Raw genomic sequence first — 12,355 nt, 5'->3', positions numbered from 1 at the left:
AAAGAGAGAACGTCATCAAGCGGAACATTAGTGAACAGAGAGTCGACATCAAGACTAATCATCTTACAAGAGGGTTGCAGGCGCAGTCTTTCTATGAAGTCCTGAGAGTGACGAAGGTGGGCAGGGGAAAAAGTGCCAAGGTAAGGTGTCAGGGTTTTAGCGAGCCAGGAGGCAAGAGGATAGCTGACAGAGCCCCGTGAAGAAATGATAGGACGAAGAGGAACACCAGGTTTATGAGTCTTAAGAAGACCATAGAAATAAGGAAGAGAAGGGCAGATGACACGGAAACGTTTAATGAGATCAAAGTCAGGAGGGCAAACACTAGAGAGCTGTCTTAGTTTGCGGTTAAAGGAAGTTTTGAGGCGATCCAAAGGGTTAGAAGTCAGAGGAGCATAAGTGCGAAAGTCAGAGAGCAAGACATCTGCTTTTCGGAGGTAGTCCTCACGGTCAAGGACAACTACCGAATTGCCTTTGTCGGAAGGAAGGATAAGAATAGAGTTCTTAGATTTTAGGGAGGCAAGGGCAAGCTGGAAGCGACGAGGAAGGTGGTGATTTTTAGAAAACAAGCTGTCAAGAACGGGGATAAGGGCCCCTCTAAAGGCAGACAGGTCCGAAAGAGTACTAGAGTTAGAATTGACAAACCTGTCAAAGGAACTAATGAGATCAATGCCACAGCGTGGGCCAGGGGAAGTAGCAAAAGACAGACCAAGACCAAGAAGTTCTTGCTGGTGCTTAGAAAGAGAGTAGGACGAAAGGTTGGTAGCACAGTCAGAGAGAGAGTATTTGGCCCAAGGACTGTTGGAGATCAGGCGTTGAAGTTTGTTGTGTAGTGTGGAGGAGTGGTGGGAAGAGGAGACGTGAGCAGTGTCAAATACAATTGGAAAAATGATATTGCATAGATCACTGGGAAGAGAAGAGGACAGAAAGCGTTGCTGTTGACGAACAGCAAGAAAAGCCTCGCCAACTTGCAAGGAGGTGGCATGAATAAGTTCTTGAAGAAAAAGGCGGGCATGTTCAGGGAAAGGAGATCCCGAAGTGTTGAACTGGAGAAAGTGAGATAAAGAAAGAGGGAGAACTTGCTCAGCAAGACAGTCTTTAAGAAACCTGAGCTGGTTCTTTCGATGCTTGGCGGCAAGAAGGGAAGATTCAAAGGCGCGAAAAGGCCGTTTGAAGGAAGGTAGAGCATCGAAGAAATTAAACAGATTAAGACGCGTACGTGTGGTATCCATATGCAGGCGATGAGTCACAATAACGTGGCTGAAGTATGTTGAACAGACCACACACTAGAAGTTGAAGGGACGACGACGTTTCGGTCCGTCCTGGACCATTCTCAAGTCGATTGTGATAAGGAGGACAAGATAAGTGTATTGAACTTTGAGTACCTGGTAGAGCTCGGAATTATTCCCCCCGAAAAAGGACTAGGAAACAAAAGGCTGGCATACCGAAAGGGAAATTATGAGATGAGAAGCTTCCTAAGGGAAATACCTTGGGACACAGTCCTCAGAGCTAAGTCTGTACAAGATATGATGGACTATGTCACCCAAAAGTGTCAGGAGGCAGTAAGCAGATACATCCCGGCCCAAAAGGAAAAATCCGAGAAACAAAAGAAGAATCCATGGTATAATAGGGCATGTATGGAAGCAAAGAAACTGAACAAAAGGGCATGGAGGAACTTCCGGAATAACAGAACACCAGAAAGCAGAGAGAGATACCAGAGAACCAGGAATGAGTACGTCAGGGTGAGAAGAGAAGCAGAGAAAAGTTATGAAAATGATATAGCAAACAAAGACAAGAACGAACCAAAGCTACTCCACAGCCACACCAGAAGGAAAACAACAGTGAAAGAACAGGTAGTGAAACTTAGAACAGGCGAGGACAGGTATACAGAGAATGACAAAGAGGTGTGTGATGAACTCAACAAGAGGTTCCAAGAGGTCTTCACAACAGAACACGGTGAGGTCACTGTGCTAGGAGAAAGGGACGTAAACCAGGCGGCCTTGGAAGAGTTTGAAATTACGAGAGAGGAGGTCGAGAGACACCTGCTGGATCTGGATGTTAGAAAGGCTGTTGGTCCAGACGGGATCTCGCCATGGGTACTGAAAGAGTGTGCAGAGGCACTTTGCTTGCCACTCTCCATAGTGTATAGTAGGTCACTGGAGACGGGAGACCTACCAGAAATATGGAAGACGACGAATGTGGTCCCAATATACAAAAAGGGAGACAGGCAAGAGGCACTGAACTACAGGCCAGTATCCTTGACTTGTATACCATGCAAGGTGATGGAGAAGATCGTGAGAAAAAAACTGGTAGCACATCTGGAGAGAAGGTACTTCGTGACAAATCGACAACATGGGTTCAGGGAGGGTAATTCTTGCCTGACTGGCTTAATAGAATTCTATGACAAGGTGACACAGATTAAGCAAGAAAGAGAGGGTTGGGCGGACTACATTTTCTTGGATTGTCGGAAAGCCTTTGACACAGTACCTCATAAGGGGCTGGTACATAAGCTGGAGAGACAGGCAGGTGTAGCTGGTAAGGTGCTCCAGTGGATAAGGGAGTACCTAAGCAGAGTTACGGTGAGGGGTGAGACCTCTGATTGGCGTCACCAGTGGAGTTCCACAGGGCTCTGTACTCGGTCCTATCTTGTTTCTGATATATGTAAATGATCTCCCGGAGGGTATAGATTCATTTCTCTCAATGTTTGCGGATGATTCCAAAATTATGAGAATGATTAAGACAGACGAGGACTGGTTGAGGCTTCAAGAAGACCTAGGCAAACTGAAGGAATGGTCGAACAAGTGGTAGTTAGAGGTCAACCCAACCAAATGTAATGTAATGAAGATAGGTGTAGGGAGCAGGAGGCCAAATACAAGGTATCATCTGGGAGAGGAAATCCTTCAGGAGTCAGAGAAAGAAAAAGACTTGGGAGTTGATATCACGCCAGACCTGTCTCCTGCAGCACATATCAAGAGGATATGTGGAGGACGGAGGTGTGTGGGGTAGACACGATAGCAAGGGGGAAGAGGGGGTGGTGGGGTTCGAACTGGGATGTACTCAGGCACAATAGTGGTAGTTAGAGGTCAACCCAACCAAATGTAATGTAATGAAGATAGGTGTAGGGAGCAGGAGGCCAAATACAAGGTATCATCTGGGAGAGGAAATCCTTCAGGAGTCAGAGAAAGAAAAAGACTTGGGAGTTGATATCACGCCAGACCTGTCTCCTGCAGCACATATCAAGAGGATAACATCAGCTGCATATGCCAGGCTGGCCAACATACGAACGGCATTCGGAAATTTGTGTAAAGAATCATTCAGAACTTTGTATACCACATATGTCTAACCAATTATGGAGTATGCAGCCCCAGCATGGTGTCCATATCTAGTCAAGGATAAGACTAAACTGGAAAAGGTTCAAAGATTTGCCACCAGACTAGTACCCGAGCTGAGAGGTATGAGCTATGAGGAGAGACTGCGGGAATTGAACCTCACTTCGCTGGAAGACAGAAGAGTTAGAGGGGACATGATCACTACATTTAAGATTCTCAAGGGAATTGATAGGGTAGATAAAGACAGACTATTTAACACAAGGGGCACATGCACAAGGGGACACAGGTGGAAACTGAGCGCCCAAATGAGCCACATAGATATTAGAAAGAACTTTTTTAGTGTCAGAGTGGTTGACAAATGGAATGTATTAGGAAGTGATGTGGTGGAGGCTGACTCCATACACAGTTTCAAGTGTAGATATGATAGAGCCCGATAGGCCCAGGACTCTGTACACCTGTTGATTGACGGTTGAGAGGCGGGACCAAAGAACCAGAGCTCAACCCCCGCAAACACAAGTAGGTGAGTAGACACACACACACACAGAGGCGGGACGAAAGAGCCAAAGCTCAACCCCCGCAAGCACAATTAGGTGAGTACACACACACACACACACATCTTTTTTTTTATTTTTTTAACATCACATTACACAATCATTTTGACAATAATTTTATTTTATTTTAGACATAGGAAATGTAGAATAAGTTATGTGAGAGGGGCGGACTGTAGCGTAACTGCTGCTGCTCCTCACTGACTAATTTGTGGGGAAGGGAGGGAGGGTAGTGTGTAAAAGGTTGGGGGAGGTGTGTAATAGGCTGTGGGAGGTGTGTGGAAGTTTGGGGGAGGTGTGTGGAAGTTTGGGGAAAGTGTGGGGAAGAAAGGGGGAGGTGTTTGAAGGGTAGGAGGGAGGTATGGGCAGGGACGGAGGTGTGTGGGGTAGACACGATAGCAAGGGGGAAGAGGGGGTGGTGGGGTTCGAACTGGGATGTACTCAGGCACAATATTGTCACTGCCGTACCGATCCATGCGGAGATCAATCTGAATCTTTGCCTCTTGTATAATATCCATCAAACGCCTCACAACTATCCAGTCACTAAAAGACCCCATGTTATCTTTATATTCCTTAGCGAGGAGCCAAGAGTCATTGATTGAAGAACGGGTAACATGGTCCAGGAAGGAGAGGACGTGGTAGGCGCAGGTATTGTAGAGTGGACGCTGGAATACGGCCTTCACCACCGTCAGTTGGTCTCTGGTAATTCCGTGTCTCTTGGTATAGTCCCTAAACAGGTAGTGGACACCACGGGGAGTAGAGTCATAGTAGAGGTAGCGGCCGTCTCCACACCGGAATACGGCCACGGTATGAATCGCCGTTGGCAGGTATATTGCCAGAAACATTCCCTCTCCGCAGGCAAGGGCACTCTCCCGCCTCAGCTCCTTGTCTATTACTAATCGACACTGTCCTAATGGTCGGTGGGTTTTTTGAAGAACCTCGCGGACGTCTTGTTCATACAAGATCCTGATAGTCTTCAGGAAGGGATGGTACGTCCCGATGTATAGGACTTCCATCTTGAATGTTACTATATAGTCTACTCAGTGACAATTGGAGTACAATTTATATCACAGATAGGGATTAATATAGTTAGGGAGTATTATTATATTTTTTTTTTTGAGATATATACAAGAGTTGTTACATTCTTGTACAGCCACTAGTACGCGTAGCGTTTCGGGCAAGTCCTTAATCCTATGGTCCCTGGAATACGATCCCCTGCCGCGAAGAATCGTTTTTTCATCCAAGTACACATTTTACTGTTGCGTTAAACAGAGGCTACAGTTAAGGAATTGCGCCCATTAAATCCTCCCCGGCCAGGATACGAACCCATGACATAGCGCTCGCGGAACGCCAGGCGAGTGTCTTACCACTACACCACGGAGACTGCCTATTCGACTGCCTATTAATATTAAGTTAATATTTTGAAATTCTATATTTTATTCATAAATGATCATTGTTGTTCAGTGAAGAGCGTGAGTGTTGTGTACAGTTAAGTTTGTTGTGTAGTGTAGCTAGGGAGGTAATGCTGTGCACAGTAGTTTATGATAGTGTTACAGTGTAGTTGTTGGTGGTTTTGTGTTGTGTAGTTAATATAAGCTTATGATAGTGTTGGGCAGTGTAGGTGTTGATAGTGTTGGACAGTGTAGGTGTTGATAGTGTTGGACAGTGTAGATGTTGATAGTGTTGGACAGTGTAGGTGTTGATAGTATAGGACAGTGTAGGTGTTGATAGTGTTGGACAGTGTAGGTGTTGATAGTGTTGGACAGTGTAGGTGTTGATAGTGTTGGACAGTGTAGGTGTTGATAGTGTTGGACAGTGTAGGTGTTGATAGTGTTGGACAGTGTAGGTGTTGATAGTGTTGGACAGTGTAGGTGTTGATAGTGTTGGACAGTGTAGGTGTTGATAGTATAGGACAGTGTAGGTGTTGATAGTGTTGTGTATTGTGGTTTATGATAACGATATGAAGTGTAGTTGATGATTGTGCTGCGCTGTGTACATAGTGAGTTGTTCATTGCAGTTGGTGATAGTGTTGTGTAGTGTAGCAGACAAATATGTTGCACGTTGTTGGTGTTGTTAAAGATTCGCTACCTGGAACAAAAAGTCCCAAGCAGCACGGGCAATGGTGAGTATTATTATATAATGCGCATATATTATATAGTGTGCATATTATAGTTCGCGATAGTGTTGTACGGTGTTGATATTATTAGTGTTGTTGATGATAGTATTGTGACTTTAAGTTGGTTACAGTGTCGAATAGTGAAATTGGTGATAGTGTTGTGTAGTGACGTTATTGATATTAGTATGTAGTGTAGATGGTAACAGTTGTGTGCGGTATGGTTAATTATATGGTTGTGTAGTGTAGATGCTGATAGTGTTGTAAAGTGTAGTTAGCGATTGTGTTGTTTATTGATCGTAATGTTCTATATTGTCTTTAGTGAGAGTATTGTATAGTTTAGATGATGAAAGTGTTTTGAAGTGTAGTTAGTGATTGTGTTGTGAGGATAATTATAGTGTTAAACAGTGTAGTTTGTATTATTGTTCTGGAGTGTAGTTGGTGATATTGTTTTGTAGGGTAGTTAATTAATGTTCTACAGTGTAGGTGTTAGTGCTGTCTTGTTTGGTTAGTTTCAGTGCAGACGATGAGTCACAATAACGTGGATGAAGATATGATGACCAGACCACACATCAGAAAGTTGGGAGACCCATACCACTCAGATAGTTACAGTGTTCTACAGTGTAGTTGGTGGTGGGTTGTGTAGTATTTCGTTGGGAAATTTTTTAGTGCATTTGTTTTATAATGTGCTGTGGTCAGTGATAGCTAGCTAGAGATAGTGAAATTAGTGATAGTGTTGTACTGTGTTTTTAGTGATGGATGCCTACTACGGTACAGTCTTATTAGTGACTGTGTGATGAACTTTAGTTTGTGATTGTGTTTGCGTTGCGACGATTTAGTAGTGTTATACAGTGTAGTTTGTAACAATGTTTCATAGTGTAGTTGTTAATAGTGTTTTGTATTATAATTACAGTGTAGTTGTGCTATATAGTCTTCCCGGTATGGAGCCTTCTTTTCATAATTACTTACAGAGTAGGTATTGATAGTGTTGTGAAGTTAGTTGCAGTGTTCTACAGTGCAGTTGAAATAGTGAGTATTGTATTTCTTGAAAGTGTTTTCTTGTTGGTGATAGTGGTGTAGTTAGAGATAGTGCTCTACAGTGTATTTGGTGATATGTTGTGTAGTATTGGTGATGATAGTGTTTAGTACATTTGTTAATAGTGTTATGTACTGTAGTTGGTGTGTGTGGTGTAGTATAGTTGGTGTTTGCGTTGTGAGGTGTGGTTGGTGTTTGTGTTGTGTAGTGTAGTTGGTGTTTGTGTTGTGTAGTGTGGTTGGTGTTTGTGTTGTGTAGTGTAGTTGGTGTTTGTGTTGTGTAGTGTGGTTGGTGTTTGTGTTGTGTAGTGTGGTTGGTGTTTGTGTTGTGTAGTGTGGTTGGTGTTTGTGTTGTGAAGTGTAGATGGTGTTCGTGTTGTGTAGTGTGGTTGGTGTTTGTGTTGTGAAGTGTGGATGGTGTTCGTGTTGTGTAGTGTGGTTGGTGTTTGTGTTGTGTAGTGTGGTTGGTGTTTGTGTTGTGTAGTGTGGTTGGTGTTTGTGTTGTGTAGTGTGGTTGGTGTTTGTGTTGTGTAGTGTGGTTGGTGTTTGTGTTGTGTAGTGTGGTTGTTGTTTGTGTTGTGTAATGTGGTTGGTGTTTGTGTTGTGTAGTGTGGTTGGTGTTTGAGTTGTGAAGTGTGGTTGGTGTTCGTGTTGTGAAGTGTGGTTGGTGTTTGTGTTATGAAGTGTGGATGGTGTTTGTGTTGTGAAGTGTGGTTGGTGTTTGTGTTATGAAGTGTGGATGGTGTTCGTGTTGTGAAGTGTGGTTGGTTTTTGTGTTGTGTAGTGTAGTTGGTGTTCGTGTTGTGAAGTGTGGTTGGTTTTTGTGTTGTGTAGTGTGCTTTGTGTTTGTGAAGTGAAGGGCGACTTGTGTTTGCGTTGTGTACTGTTGTTTGTGCTGTGTAGTGGGTTTTGCTGTTTGTCTTGTGCAGTGTGGTTGGTGTTTGTGTTTTGTGTTGTGGTTGGTGTTGGTGCTGTGTATTGTGGTTAGTGTTTGCGTTGTGTAGGGTGGTGTTTTGTATTGTGTAGTGTAGTTGGTGTTTGTGTTGAGTAGTATGGATGGTGTTTGTGTTGTGTTGTGGTGTTGGTGTTTGTGTTGTGTAGTGTAGTTGGTGTTTGTGTTAAGTAATATGGATGGTGTTTGTGTTGTGTTGTGGTGTTGGTGTTTGTGTTGTGTAGTGTAGTTGGTGTTTGTGTTGTGTTGTGTGGATGGTGTTTGTGTTGTACTCACCTATTTGTACTCAAATATTTGTGCTTGCGAGGGTTGAGCTCTGGCTCTTTGGTCCCGCCTCTCAACTGTCAATCAACAGGTGTACAGGTTCCTGTGCCTACTGGGCTCTATCATATCTACACTTGAAACTGTGTATGGAGTCAGCCTCCACCACATCACTGCCTAATGCATGTGTACGTGCCGTGTGGTTGGTATTTATGTTATGGACAGTAGCTGGTGTCTGTGTTGTGTAGTGTGGATGGTGTTTCTGTTATAAATTGTATTTGCTGTTAGTGTTGTGTAGGTGGCGATAGTGTTGTGTTGTGTGGTTGTTATTTGTGTTATGTTGTTTGGTTGGTATTTATGTTATGTAGTGTGGTTGGTGTTTCTGTAATGTAGTTTAGTTTGTGCTTGTTTTGTGTAGTGAGGTTGATGTTTGTGTTGTGAAATGTGGTTGGTTTTTGCGTTGTGTAGTGTAGATGCTGCATTTTGTTGTGTAGTATAGGTAGTGTTTGAGATGTGTAGGCGGCGATAGTGCTGCGTAGTATTGGTAGTGCTTGTGGTGTGTAGTGTTCTTGGTGTTATGTTGAGTAGTTTGGTTGGTACTCTCCTATTTGTGCTTGCTGGGGATGAACTTTGTCTCTTTTGTCCCGCCTCTCAACTGTCAATCAACAGGTGTAAGGTTCCTGAGCCTATTGGCCGCTATCATATCTACACTTGAAACTGTGTATGGAGTCAGCCTCCACCACATTACTTCCTAATGCATTCCATTTGTCAACCACTCTGACACTAAAAAAGTTCTTTCTAATATCTCTGTGGCTCATTTGGGCACTCAGTTTCCACCTGTGTCCCCTAGTACGTGTGCCCCTTGTGTTAAATAGCCTGTCTTTATCAACCCTGTCGATTCCCTTGAGAATCATGAATGTGGCGATCATGTCCCCCCTAACTCTTCTGTCTTCCAACGAAGTGAGGTTCAATTCCCGTAGTCTCTCCTCGTAGCTCATACCTCTCAGCTCGGGTACTAGTCTGGTGGCAAACCTTTGAACCTTTTCCAGTTTAGTCTTATGCTTGACTAGCTATGGACTCCATACTGGAGCCGCATACTCCAGGATTGGTCTGACATATGTGGTATATAATGTTCTGAAAGATTCCTTACACAAGTTTCTAAAGGCCGTTCTTATGTTAGCCAACCTGGCAAATGCTGCTGATGTTATCCTCTTGATATGAGCTTCAGGGGACAGGTCTGGCGTGATATCAATTCCCAGGTCTTTCTCTCTCTCTCTGACTCTTGAAGTATCTCATCTCCCAAATGATACCTTGTATCTGGTCTCCTGCTTCCTACCCCTATCTTCATTACATTACATTTGCTTGGGTTAAACTCTAACAGCCATTTGTTCGACCATTCCTGCAGCTTGTCCAGGTCTTCTTGAAGCCTCAAGCTGTCCTTCTTTATCTTAATCCTTCTCATAATTTTCGCGTCGTCAGCAAACATTGAGAGGAATGAGTCTATACCCTCTGGGAGATCATTTACATATATCAGAAACAGGATAGGTCCAAGCACAGAGCCCTGTGGGACTCCACTGGCGACTTCACGCCATTCTGAGTTCTCACCCCTCACTGTAACTCTCTGCTTCCTATTGCTTACCTTCTCCCTTATCCACTGGAGCGTCCTACCAGTTACTCCTGCCTGTTTCTCCAGCTTATGCATCAACCTTTTATGGGGTACTGTGTCAAAGGCTTTCCGACAGTCCAAAAAATGCAGTCCGCCCATCCTTCTCTTTTTTGCTTAATCTTTGTCACCTGATTGTAGAATTCTATCAAGCCTGTAAGGCAAGGTTAACCCTCCCTGAACCCATGTTGATGGGTTGTCACGAAGTCTCTTCTCTCCAGATGTGTTATTAGGTTTTTTCTCACAATCTTCTCCATCACCTTGCATGGTATACAAGTTAAGGACACTGGCCTGTAGTTCAGTGCCTCTTGTCTGTCACCCTTTTTAAATATTGGTACTACATCAGCAGTCTTCCATATTTCTGGTAGGTCTCCCGTTTCCAGTGACCTACTATACACTATGAAGAGTGACAAGCAAAGTGCTCCTGCACACTCTTTCAATACCCATGGTGAGATTCCATCCGGCCCAACGGCTTTTCTCACATCCAGCTCCAATAGGTGCTTCTTGACCTCATCTCTTGTAATTTCGAACCTATCCAAGGTCACCTGGTTTGCTGCCACCTCTCCTAGCGTAGTGACTTCTCCCTGTTCTATTGTAAAGACCTCCTGGAACCTTTTGTTGAGTTCTTTACACACTTCTTTGTCATTCTCTGTGTACCTGTCCTCGCCCACCCTAAATTTCATCACTTGTTCCTTCACTGTTGTCTTCCTCCTGATGTGACTGTGTAGTAGCTTTGGTTCGGTCTTGGCTTTATTAGCTATATCATTTTCATACCTTTTCTCAGCTGCTCTTCTCACACTATCATACTCGTTCCTGGTTCTCTGGTATCTCTCTCTACTTTCTGGTGATCTGTTATTACGGAAGTTCCTCCATGCCCTTTTGTTCAGCTCCTTTGCTTTCATACATTAACTATTAAACCATGGATTCTTCCTTTGTTTCTCTGTTTTTTCCTACCGGACTGGGACAAACCTGCTTACAGCCTCCTGACATTTTTGTGTGACATAGTCCATCATGTCTTGTACGAACTTGGTTCCGAGCTCTGTGTCCCAATTTATATCCCATAGGAATTTATTCATCTCCTCATAGTTTCCCTTTCGGTATGCCAGCCCTTTGTTTCCCAGTTCTTTTTTGGGGTGATAATTCCTAGTTCAACCAGGTACTCAAAGCTTAATACGCTATGATCACTAATTCCCAAGGGGGCTTCCAACTTAACTTCCCTTATATCCGACTCATTTAGGGTAAATATCAGATCAAGCAAGGCTGGTTCATACCCTCCTCTCATTCTTGTCGGTCCCTTGACGTGATGACTTAGAAAGTTTCTTGTTGCCACATCCAGCAGCTTAGCTCTCCATGTGTCTGGGCCTCCATGTGGGTCTCTGTTTCCCCAATCTCTCTTCCCATGGTTGAAGTCTCCCATGATTAACAGCCTGGATCCGTTCCTGCTAGCCACAGAAGCTGCTCTCTCTATTATATTGATGGTGGCCATGTTGTTTCTATCATATTCCTGTCTGGGTCTTCTGTCATTCGGTGGGGGGTTATATATGACTACTTCTATAATTTTCTGTCTTCCAGTTGCTATGGTGTCTGATATGTAGTCACTAAAATCTTCACAGTTCTGAATTACCATCTCTTCGAAACTCCAACCTTCTCTGAGTAGCAAAGCTACACCACCTCCTCCTCTTCCTTCTCTCTCTTTCCTCAGTTCATAGTAGCCCTGTGGAAACACTGCGTTTGTTATGGTTTTCGTTAGCTTTGTTTTTGTGAGTGCTATTATGTCTGGGTTTTCTTCTAGTGCCCATTCTCCGAGTTCACTTGTTTTATTTGTAATCCCATCTATGTTAGTGTACATTGCCTTGAATCTCACTTTCTTCTATTCATTTTCTTGTCCCTTTCTTGGCGAGCATTCTGCTGGTGTGGGAAGCTGTTCCGTGGGTGAGAAGATCTGTGAGGTGGTTTGCAGGGTCTCAGAGGAGTTTGGAGTGGGTTGTGGGGGTTTCAGGGAAGGGGGAACAGGTAGGGTGTGGGTTAAGGAGATTGGGGGGATATGGAGGATATGGGGTGAGGGGGGACGAGGGATAGGGTGGGTATGGAATGAAGGGGGAGCGGGGAAAGGTGGAAGGGGGGACATGATGGGAATGGGGAAGGGGTGACAGGGTCAGAATGGGGTGGGGGGGAGGGAGGGTTGGGTGGGGGCAGGTAGGGTGAGGGGAAGGGAGGGTTTCTATGCAGAGGGGGGTGGTGGTGTTGCCCTCTCCTCTGGTGTTGTTGGGATGCTGGTTTTGGGTTCGCCTCTTGTCTCAAGGACTGTTGTGTTAGGGGCTGTGATTTCCTGGTTTGCTCCTCTCTCCCTGCGCTTCCTCCTTGCCTCTGCTGCCCTGGCTCTCTCCTCCTTCGTCCTGTCCTTCTGCAGGAATACTTTTTTGTATCCCTCCACATGCTGCAGTCGACTCTTTTTTT

The sequence above is a fragment of the Procambarus clarkii genome, chromosome 71 (assembly GCF_040958095.1).
Source record: "Procambarus clarkii isolate CNS0578487 chromosome 71, FALCON_Pclarkii_2.0, whole genome shotgun sequence".
Classification (NCBI taxonomy): Eukaryota; Metazoa; Arthropoda; class Malacostraca; order Decapoda; family Cambaridae; genus Procambarus; species Procambarus clarkii.
The sequence above is the reverse complement of the archived record's forward strand: the minus strand, read 5'-3'. Positions refer to the sequence as shown.